Source organism: Giraffa tippelskirchi, chromosome 5, assembly GCF_054371585.1.
Source record: "Giraffa tippelskirchi isolate mGirTip1 chromosome 5, T2T-mGirTip1v1.2.pri, whole genome shotgun sequence".
NCBI classification, from domain to species: Eukaryota; Metazoa; Chordata; class Mammalia; order Artiodactyla; family Giraffidae; genus Giraffa; species Giraffa tippelskirchi.
The window spans coordinates 18,534,528-18,545,798 of NC_137279.1; the positions used below are offsets into that span (position 1 = coordinate 18,534,528).

Here is an 11,271-nt window from a genome sequence, read left to right on the forward strand (position 1 = left end):
ACCAGAAACACCTTTTTTTTTTTCCAGAAACATCTTTGATGCCTTTCATTTCCTACAGCTACTCTGCTGGGAAATCCTCTTGAACTCGCTCTTCAAAATAGATTCAGATTCCCCTTCTTCGCTTCACCTTTACTACTATCATCTTGATCCAAGCCAGTACTATATCTTACCTGAATTACCAAAAAAAAAAAAAAAAAATCCTTCCATTCTAATTTTTTAAAAAAGGAATATAATTGATTTACCATGTTGTGTTAGTTTCTGCTGTACAGCGAAATGAATCAGCTGTTTGTATACATATACACCCTCCCTCTTGGACCTCCCTCCCACCCCCTCCATCCCACCCCTCTGGTCATCACAGAGCACCAAGCTGAGCTCCCTGTGCTATATAGCAGGTTCCCATCAACTATCTATTTCATACATGGCAGTGTATTTATGTCAATCATAATCTCCCCACACATCCCACCCTCCCCTTCCTGCCCTGTGTCCACAAACCCTTCCACTCTTGCTCCTCTACTTTGTGTTCTTAACAGCCGTCAGTGACACTTTCAAAGCAGATTGTGCCACTGCTAGTCACAGTCCTGCAACATCTCCATATTTCACTCAGAGTGAAAACCAAAGCCCTTACAACTGCTCACAAGACCTCCTAGGATCTCTCCCGTTTCCCAGCCCGCCTCCTCACGCCATTATCTCCCCAGACCTCCTCTGCTGGTTCTCTCCCTCTGCTCACTACACTCCTCCCATGCTGGCCTTGGACCAGCTGGCACCACTTGGCACAAACCATATGGACCTTGATTCGACTTCAGTGGCTCTCACATTTTAGGGAACATTGGAATCCTCTGGAGGAGGATTGCTGGGCCCACCAGAGTTTCTGATGGGGCCTGAAAATTTACCTTCCTAATAAGTTCCCAGTTGTTACTGCTGTTGGTCTGAGTGCAGACCACACTATGAGGGCCACTGTTCCAGCTGTTCCTTTTGCCACAAGCTCTTTCCTTGTGTATCTCCTTGATTTACTCGTTCATCTCTTATAAGCCTTTGCTCCAATGTTACCTTCTCAGTGAAACCTACTCTGACCACTTTATTTTTTATATATTTATCTTTTATCTTCGTTAGGTCTCTGCTGCTGTGCTCATGGTCCATAGTTGTGGCATGGACATAGTTGCTCCGCCGCACGTGCGATCTTCCCAGACCAGGGATCGAACCTGTGTCCCCTGCAATGGAAGGCAGCTTCTTAGCCACTGGACCACCAGGGCAGTCCTTGACCACTCTATTTTATATCACTACCTACTATCTCGCCCTGGTCACTCAGATCCATCACCTTACCCTGTGCTACTCCTGTTCCGTAGCACTCATCACCTTCTAACATTCTGTGTAATTTGTTAATACAAGCCCCTCAGGTAGTCACCTTTTAATTTGTTCACGGCTGTATCCCCAGTGCTTAGAACAGTGCCTGGCACATGGTAGGGGCTCAGTGAAAATTTGCTACACAACTGATTGAATACCTAATATTCCTGTAAATTCCAAGGGTAAGACTTCTAATGTCTTCACAAGCTTCAAAAGAGACATTTTTTTTGGCATCTGTTTCATTTTCATGCTACTTCCTTTATATAAAATGTCTTCTTTCTCTCAATCTCTTCACCTTAAATCTACTTATCTTTTTCAAATCTATTTTCTACTTTCTAGTAGAATGGCAACTCAGCTGTTTCTAACTATTCTCATTAGTTTCCTGGGTGTTATTTTGGTGAATCCTGGTTACAAAGCCTCAGAAAACAGAGACCTGCTGCTGCTAAGCCACTTCAGTCATGTCCGACTCTGTGCGACCCCATAGACGGCAGCCCACCAGGCTCCCCCGTCCCTGGGATTCTCCAGGCAAGAACACTGGAGTGGGTTGCCATTTCCTTCTCCAGTGCATGAAAGGGAAAAGTGAAAGTGAAGTCACTCAGTCGTGTCCGACTCCTAGCGACCCCATGGACCACAGCCTACCAGGCTCCTCCGTCCACGGGATTTTCCAGGCAAGAGTACTGGAGTGGGGTGCCATTGCCTTCTCCAAAACAGAGACCAGGTTCTGAATAAATGGCCAAGTTATAGGATCTGATAAATGCATGTTGGGTGATTGAACATTATTATAAAAAATGTTTAATAAAACAATAGCTGTTATATTCACATGCAAATAAAAGTCAACAGTTTACAAAGTTCTTTCACATTAAAGTCTTCTAATTGTTATAAGAATTCTTTAGGTTAGGTATAAAAGTATAATTATGTTCATTTGACAACTGGGGAAAGTGAATTTAGCTTAATTTAGGTTAAAATTCAGATAACAGAAGCTACCTCATCAGGATTAAATGAAGTCACGGAAGTTTCAAAATATGTTTCCCTTCTCTAAGAGATCTAGGAAAGCTAATTACATACGCTAATTTTACTGAGTTCCTACAGTGTGCCAAGAGCTTAATAAATCTTAAGCTCTATGTCTCTAAATCTTTAACTACATTCCTGTAATGTGTTGTTTATTATTTTTTTTCTGATGCAGAACTCCAAAAGATTAAATATCTTGCACACCGTAATACAGCTAGCAAGTAATGGAGTCAGGATTTGAATTCAGCTCCAAAATAATGATTTTTCTATTTCTGTATAACACAGATTTTTTTGACTCAGCATCCAAGGCTCTTCTGTGCATGACAACCAGTAACTGTTATGCTGCCCTGTGCTAATTATTAATTAAATTGTTAGTTTTTAAAATACATTTTATACCAGTTTTAAATAAATATTAATGTTAATCCTCTTGGTTTAGCTACAGGGCATGAATCTTTTTTGCGTTTTTATTTTATTTTTTTAAAATTATTTTTTTGGCCACATCGTGTGACATGTGGGATCTTAGTTCTCCAAACAGGGACCGAACCTCTACCCCCTGCATCGGTAATGTGGAGTCTTAACCACTGGGCCACCAGAGAAGTCCCCAGGGCATGAATCTTAATGTTTGCTGTCTGATGTATGCTTTCCTTTGGCTTTTACGTACCTAGAAAGTTAAAGCTGAAGCAGGCCTAGAAGTCATGTGTTTTATACTCTTGTTTCACAAATAGGAAAACTAAAGTCCAAAGAGGATAGATGAGTTGCTTAAAATGAAACCTAGGGGCAGAAGTAAATCCAAGATGTGTTTTGCTCTGTGCGCAGACCTTTCTTCTACAAAATGCTTTTCTGAAGGCTTTTGTGACAAACTGGATGGACACTGTTCCTACTTTGTACGTAAAGCTGGTGAGCACACTTGGGTTGTCAGGTGGCAGCTGAAGCACCCTTCATGGCCTTGCCCTTTCCTCCTAACGGCAGCCTGCTGTCATATGCAGTGCATGATGGTGAGCAGACCCAGATCTGCATCACGTGGCAAAATTCATGTGTGGAGAAATGAAGGCCAGAAGCAGCCAAGGAGGGAACTTGTGCAGCGCCTAAAGATCCCAGCTCAGATAACCAGGAGGTGGCAGGGTCCAGCTTAACAATGGCTGAGAGCTGACCATGCCTGCCTGCAGTCAGAGGCCGAAGTACTGCGCTTGGTGTGTGCAGGCTGTGAGATCACAGGCACTAGTCTTTGGTCTCCAAAAGACGTTTTCATATAAAAGGGAGATCCTAAGACCCTTTCAAACGTCCCCAGAAGGCTTGCTGCTGCCTTTTGCTGGGAATGAACAGGGACACCGAATCCACAGCCACAGAGCTGAGAATATTTCTGTTAAGCAAGTCACGATGCTGACTATGCTTGAGGCTCATATTTGTAGAGACATTGAAATGAAGGCAGTGGAGGTGCCTCTTTCAGAGCAAGTCTTGGTTCTGGGAACAAAGCAAATGCCTAATGGGCCTAAAGTCCAAGATGGGAGTTTGCCCTTCTGCCTGCTCCTTAGAAGAAAAAAAAAAAAATCCTGGAAAGGTTTCCAGCAAATTCTTTGAACTGTTCTCCAGTTGGTTCAAACTTTAACCACAATCTTGGGGTAGTTTTAAAAGCCATCTTCGTCTCCACTTCCGTATAACATTGACCGTCTCAATAAAATAGGCTCTAAAAGCTACTTCACTAAACTATAACATATCAATATTTCAACCTGAAGCCTTGAGGCTTGTCAGATACCCCCCTGCACTGAATAGAAGCTCAACAAACATGTGATTTAAATCATTTCTTGAAAAATGACTTCCTCATTTGAACTGGGAGCTCTTTTTCAATCCCTTGAAAGTTCGTCTCTAGTGCTCACCTATGCAAAACTCAGTGCTGAGCTTGCAGTAGATATTTAGTGTGCATTTGTTGGCTAAGTGAGTGGATTATAGGAGCAGAGGAAGCAGAAATAATCTGCAGCCTTGTTCGTAAGGGGTCTCTCAGTATTCCCTTTGCTGTGTCCTCTGCCCAGCCCCTCAGGACTTCGCACCATCACACACACATTCATGCACAGCCTCTTGCCATCTACCCTAGCCCTGGCACCATGGAGCACTTTTTCTTTATGGAGTCACCCGAGGCTAGAGGCCTGCCAAACCCTTTCTTTCCAGGAACCATATGACTCTGTTCTGTTTCTGTAATGCAGCCAGAGTAGTGTGCCAACGAGCTCTGTGAGAGGTTGGGGCTTATTCGTTCAAGCCACTCTATTAGAAAAATCCACCATCGGGCTGTTTGCCCATTAATTAAATTGCCTTGTGTGGACAGAAGGGCGGGGAAAGGATCTGGGCAAGGAAAGGATCTGGGCAAGCTGTCTATTCCAGGTTTAAGTGAATTTATTATAAACTTTGAAAAGGGATGGCAGTTTTTTTTCTTCTTTGAGATTGAAACCGTTTTATGAGTAGATACCGGCTAGGAAATGTGATTATGTGATTTTCTTCTTCTATTGTATTATTCTTACTGCTGATTATTGTTTTGATGTCTTCAATAAAAGATGATCTTCCTTCAAAATAAAGTCTGACTCTTATTTCAGAATGATTGCAGGAAAGAGCCCTGGCCAAAGGACCAGCAGACCTGCTGCTTCAGAACGACTGAAGGTTCAGACCATTGACTTTACCTTCCCAAGACAAGGTGTCTGCCCTGCCAGCCTCAGAAAGTTCTTTGGAAGAGCCCTCCTGAACGCTCCTTGAAAAACTGTATAATGTATCCATATTATTTCTCAGTATATTAAGAATGTGGCCCTTTGCTTCTTTTTAAGAAACTGCTGGGATTGGTAATGACCATTATTTTGTAAGAGGGACCAGAAACCAGGTCAACCACCTGGGAATCCTATGTAGAAAAGGCGGGAGGGAAGATGGCGATGGGAGAGAAGGAGGCATTAGACTGCCCCCAAGTGGCAACTTGGGCATGAAGCCTAGATGGTGGTGGAAGAAGATGACCCTGCTAGCTGGACCTGGAGTGAAAAAAGGAAACCAACTAAGAAGTCATGCTCATCCCTCATAAGAGTATTTAAATACCGTAAAGAAAAACAAAAAGCTAATGTATTTCATGCAAATTGTCTCTAGCTCACTGGCTGTCCTTTTAAGGCCTGCCACTTTATATTCAGTTCGCTGCTCTGGTGAACACAATGAGGTGTTAAGATTCCATTAAGAAACCTCAGAAAAACTAAATCTCGGGCCTTTAGAGATAGCAGGAAAGCTCTTTAAAAGCTTCTCACAAGCTGTCATTTCACATTCAGAAAACCATTAGGACCTCCTCCTTTGGAAATACATGTGATTCTTGAGCTTCTGATTTTAAACATGAATATTTTCTTACAGTGACCTTTACCCTCCAGAACAGATTTCCCACGCCTCAGTAGACAATGAAATCAACTTCTGAAATGTGGCTTGGATTTATAACTGTAAAGTGACGTATCTGATGGGAGGAAAATTGGAGTCAGAAGGAGGTGGGGGAATGGAAAAGTGGGATGAATAGGCATCCTGAATACTTAGAAATGCAGTGGGATTCACGGGGACTTTGGGCCTGGGCCCTGAGAAGCTACTTGCCAGTTGGGTGATGGAGATATCAGGGGACTATACTGGATCACAGTGGGAAACATCTCCTCTTCCCTCCTAATGCTTTCAAGAAATGGAGACAGGCAGACACCCCAAGAAGCATCCTGCAGGAGCAGGCAAAGGCAGCTAACTCTGGGGCGAGCTCTTGAACTTGACTCCCAGCTCTGTCACCAGCTGCGTGTGCTTGGGCAGTCAGATAGGGGTGTCTTCAGGAGCCCTGAGAGCAAAACTCCAGATATTCCATATCAAATTTCACAAGCTAGCAAGACAAATACCCACTTCTCTACCCAACAAACCCAATTTTATGAGTTGAATGGGTCTTCCCAGTTCTCCTTGCAAAGGCGAAAGTAAGAATCTACAAATAGAGGTAAAGAGTGTAGGGTTCAAATGCCAGCCCCACCACCTACTTGCTAGGTGGCCTCTTTTTGTCTCTTTAAGCCTCAGTTTCTTCATCTGAAAATGGGGAACAATAATAATTTCTATCTCAGAAGTTAGTTGTGAGGATTAAATACTGTGGTTCATGAACATTTAACACGTTGCCTAGCACAGACTGTGTGCTCAGTCACTTAGTCGTGTCTGATTCTTTGCAACACTATGGACTGTAGCACACCAAGCTCTTCTGTCCATGGGATTTTTTAGGCAAGAATACTGGAATGGGTTGCTATTTCCTCTTACAGGGTATCTTCCCAACTCAGGGATCAAACCTGTGTCTCTTTATGTCTCCTGCATTGCAGGCGTATTCTGCTGAGCCATCAGAGAAGCCCCTACACAGAGTAGGCACTCAATAAATGGTAGCTATAGTAATAATAATAATAATAGTTTTCATCCTTGATAGTTGAGACGTGATATGATGACTAGTCAAGTGAGGGAGACTGGGACATCAAAAACCTCACCTGTATAAAGGTGTAAATCAAAAAGTATTTCAGAATGTTTGACCTTCATTGCCCCTTTTTAAAAATGGAATTAGTTACTTTTATTACTAATCACAGCAACATACATGAACAAAACAAAATTTGGATATTTTGCTAAAGCACTGAAATAACCATTGTTAATTATTTTATATGCAACAATACTTAAATATATAAGTATTTATGTGTATATTTTTAAACAAAACTGAATTCATACTGTATACAGTTTTGTTTCATTCAGCATATGTTGTGAACATTGTGATATTTGATGTTTAATTTCAGCACACATTTTATTGATGAATATGCAATAATTTAATCAATGCTAGACTGTTAAATATTTAGATTGCTTTCAGTTTTTTTTAACTATTGTAAATTATAATGCTTTTTTTCTTAAGAATGAAAACTCCAGTAGAGAAAAGCATGAATATTTTAAGGCTTTTATTCATGTACTAGATTTCCCATTACAGAGATGAATATTATAAAAATGTTTGCCAGCTTGATAGGTGAAAATGAGATCTCATTCATTATTTTGCACTTCTTGAATTTCTAGTGAATTTGGATACTTTAAATGTTTATTGGCCACGTGTGTTTCTTTTCTGGTGGCTTCTCTTGTCATGTGTTCTTCCTGCACCTCTTTGAGATGTTCCACTTTTTTCTCTCTCAATTTGTAAGAGCCCTTGTCTGTGTGATATGAATCCTTTATCTACCATGTATGTTGTAGATTTGGAAGCGGGGGTTAAAGACTTCTTTTTCTGCTTCTCCTAGTATGTAAAGTTAAGTGGAAAAAGCAGAACTATATATATATGTAGTATGGTAGTCATTTTATTTTTAAAAGCACATAAAAATGAAGAAAAATACTTATAAAAACCCTATGAAAAAGTTAATAATTTTCTTTTTTATACTTTTTCCCATTTTCCCTTTTTTTTTTGGCAGTGAACATATGTAAATTACAATTGTTGTGTGTTTTTCCTCCCAAATAGATTACAAATTCCTAGGGGACAGAGGTACCTATGCTTCACGACTATTGACAACTATCTGACAAAAAAAATACATCTGTGAATTAATATTTTTGTTTTATTTGACCACGAAAGCTTTATTCTCCGAGATATTTTCTTGTTACTTCCACTGTGGTCTTGGTTGGCTGACCTGGGAAGCAGAGGAATTAATTAGTTTGTTTAAGAGACTAATTTTAGAAGAGGCAGTGGGCAGTGCTCAGGGTGTATCTGTAGGAAGCAACCTTTCAGGATTTCAATGAACATCAGCAGTTAACTCTCCCTCCTTTCTCCTCAAGCTCTCTCTGAGGCTTACTCATGAAGTAGAGGAACCCACTGACACCAGCAAGATATAGGAATGTGTATGTCATCATCTCATTCATATACCATTGTTAGACAAAATCCCACTAAAATAAAATCTTTCTCTACTTTTTTAACAATTAAAAAAAATCAGTCTCTGTGGTCATTAATCATCTAATGGTGAAAAAGAATCAGGACTTTAGACTTGTGGATACAAGATTCCAGCAGCTGTAGAAGAGAGAAGGCAACAGGCAAAGAAAATGGTGCTTGGGTAAGACATCACCTTCCTAGTTCTCCATTGTTACATGGGATTTCCTTCACAATACAGTGAAAAAAGAGGGGATTTCTGGGATTGCTTTGCATCTAGACCTGTTAGGAGTGCAGCACATGGCTTCCCATCATGGTCTCAGGAGGCTCTGACAGCTATTGTAGGGGGTGGTCAAGGTTGGTTTCCACTGAATTTCCTGCAAATGGGCAAAGGCAACTTTAAGTCATATAGCAAAGTAGCTAAGAAATGATATTTCATTTATTAAAGCTGGGGTCACAGTTGCTAGCGACACAGGATCAATTCTCCTAACGATTTTGCCTCAAATGAAAATGAGTTAGAAGTCAAGCTCTTGGAGGATAACTTCCAAGTCAGGACAGTGAGCCATTGGGGGTTGAGTGCCCTTCGGTGCTTCAGGCAGTAAAGTAGGAAAATGGGTACATAGCTTTGCCTGGAAGGACACTCTCTCCCAAATGACAGACTGTGGCCCTGGTAGAAAAGTGCTCCTCTGCATCCTTATTGATCAGCTTTCAGAGCAGAGTAGGGTGGTGGGTAAGGGAGGTGGGGCCAGTCAAAACCGAGACACCTTCAGAGGCAGGTGGGGACTTGCCTAAGTGGTCCGTTCACGCGAGAGTAGCCTTGTTTGAGCTAAGTCATTTTGGTCGTGTTCAATACTTTGCCACTCTATGGGCTGTAGCCCTCCAGGCTCCTCTGTCCATGGGATTCTCCAGGGAAGAATATTGGAGTGGGTTTCCAAGTCTTTATCCAGGGGATCTTTCTGACCCTGGGATTGAACCCGCATATTTTATGTCTCCTGCATAAGCATGTGGGTTCTTTACCACTAGCATCACCTGGGAAGCCCTTGTTTATCCAGTTTCAATTCTGAAGACACCCAGTATGGTTCGATACTTCTGGTGGGCTTTCCTTGATATTTTTCCTCCTCCTTCTCCTATGCCCTCCCCCCAACACCTCCCTCTGTATGACTTGCTGGAACATCCTCTCTTTCCTTACGTTGTTTGGGAAAAAATGTATTGTATGATCAAATAAATCACTGTGTTCAGCCGGTATACTGAGTACAGCAGAAAAAGCCTTTTGTCTCTGGTCAGAAGATATTTCGAAAAATCTCACCCTGTTATCTTCCAGGTAATTTGTCTTCTAAATACTTTTCTTCCATGGAGAAAATTCTAAATGACAGTAAAAAAGAGAAATGGTTCATTTAGAAGACACAGTAATTGTGTAACAGTATTTTCTTAGGGTAATAATTAATGAACCCCTAATTGCTAAAGTTAAATCACATAAAATGGTAGATATTAAAATTAATTTAAAAAAAGAAGCTTTGCACACATCTCATTTTCCCCTAATAGCCACCTCTCCAATTCCCTTTAGCGCTGCAGAAAAAAACCTGCAGTTTACAAAGTGGTTTTGCACTTATTTTCTCATTGGTCATTATGTGCTGAAGTACCAGGGCATTTCCCCCTCCTTTTCTAAATGAAGATGTCCAGGCAAGTGAGGCGACTTGTTCAAGGTCACTCAGCTTCCTGCTGCTCAGCTTGGCTCACTGCTACTTCTGTGCATATTCACAGCTCTGAGCAACCTTCTGTTTGAAACAAGATGGAAAACCATGTATTACCCTTGGCACTATTGTGTGGCTAGGTTATACTTGGCTTCGCTTTGTACCAGGCACCCTTTGAAATGTGATTCTGAGCTGGGAAAAGGGTTATTTTAATACACACAAGTGAGGCTTAGTTGAATTTTTCCTAGTGTGTGTCTATGACTAAGAGAACACAGTGTCTCCCTGACTGGCTCCTTCCACGCTCGAATAATGTTTGCTTTGCTAAAGTCATAAAGTGAGAAATTCGTCTTCTTTCTAAATGCCCTAGCAATGGATAGTAACCAGTGGGGGGAAAGGAGGTAGGTCAAAAAACAATTTTTTAAAAATGATAAATAAAGGAGAACATCTCATAAATTTGGAGTTACAGGCAGCTAATGTTCCTCAATAGAAAATATGGGAACAATAAAACATCTTCAATAGAAAATACCAGAGAAGCAAAAAATCTTCCTGCTTATATCTTGGAGATGGAAGTGCCTTAGTTCCATCTGGGGAGCCCAAAATGACAACCCATCACCACTAAAACCTCCTGGGAAATTCAGAAACACAGGATGGTACTCATCAGAAACAGTACTCTAATCCTCAGGAAATGCACCTGAAGGCTCCCTCACTTCCCCCACAACAACTGCTGACGTGATATCATTAAGACATAGTGATTTGTGTAGGTAATGTTACCAGGATTAGTTTCCTCCTAGAGACATTTCCGGGCTCCAAATAGCTTCCAAGTATTTTAAAACAGCAGAGAACTTTGTGATCCATTATGACAAAGCCAAAACAATTGCTGACGCTGAGCTTAGTGATTGAGGGAAGGTCTGGCCAGGTTGCTTTCAAGTTTTCCAAAGAATAGACTCCTGCACAACAGCGTTAAATAAATGGAGGTTCCAGCAAACAAGGGTGAGAATTTTGACAGGGTTCAAGGCTCAGGAATTCTCACCTCCACGGTGTCACTGGACACTGACATCACAGGCTTATTTTCTATATTGAGAATTTGGGTCTCGCTTTAATTTTGAGGGTTTTTTTAAAAAGAAGAAAAATAATAACCTGTTATGTGGCCATTATTATGTGGAAGCTGTAAAGAAAACCCTGGGAGATGACTCATGGTCTCTTGAATGCTTCATCACATCCCTGCCCCCACACCTCTGCCTTTTGCTTAGTCCTTCTGACAGCGCCCTGACTCCCCTCCCCCACTCAGCCTGCCCTGAAGGCTAAGTGCCTGGGAGCCCCATCCTTGGCCTGAAGTCTTTC

General features: G+C 41.5%; 1 long non-coding RNA gene across 1 annotated transcript; it reads right to left on the bottom strand.

Annotated features, from left to right (window-relative positions):
* Positions 1 to 7,916: 7,916 nt before the first annotated feature.
* LOC145506665 (uncharacterized) lies at positions 7,917 to 10,750 on the bottom strand. Its single transcript, XR_014054143.1, has 5 exons — positions 10,702 to 10,750; positions 9,880 to 10,014; positions 9,546 to 9,601; positions 8,522 to 8,616; positions 7,917 to 8,006 (listed from the first exon to the last, which is right to left on the bottom strand). It is a non-coding gene; the product is annotated as an uncharacterized LOC145506665 (long non-coding RNA).
* Between the last annotated feature and the right edge of the window lie 521 nt (positions 10,751 to 11,271).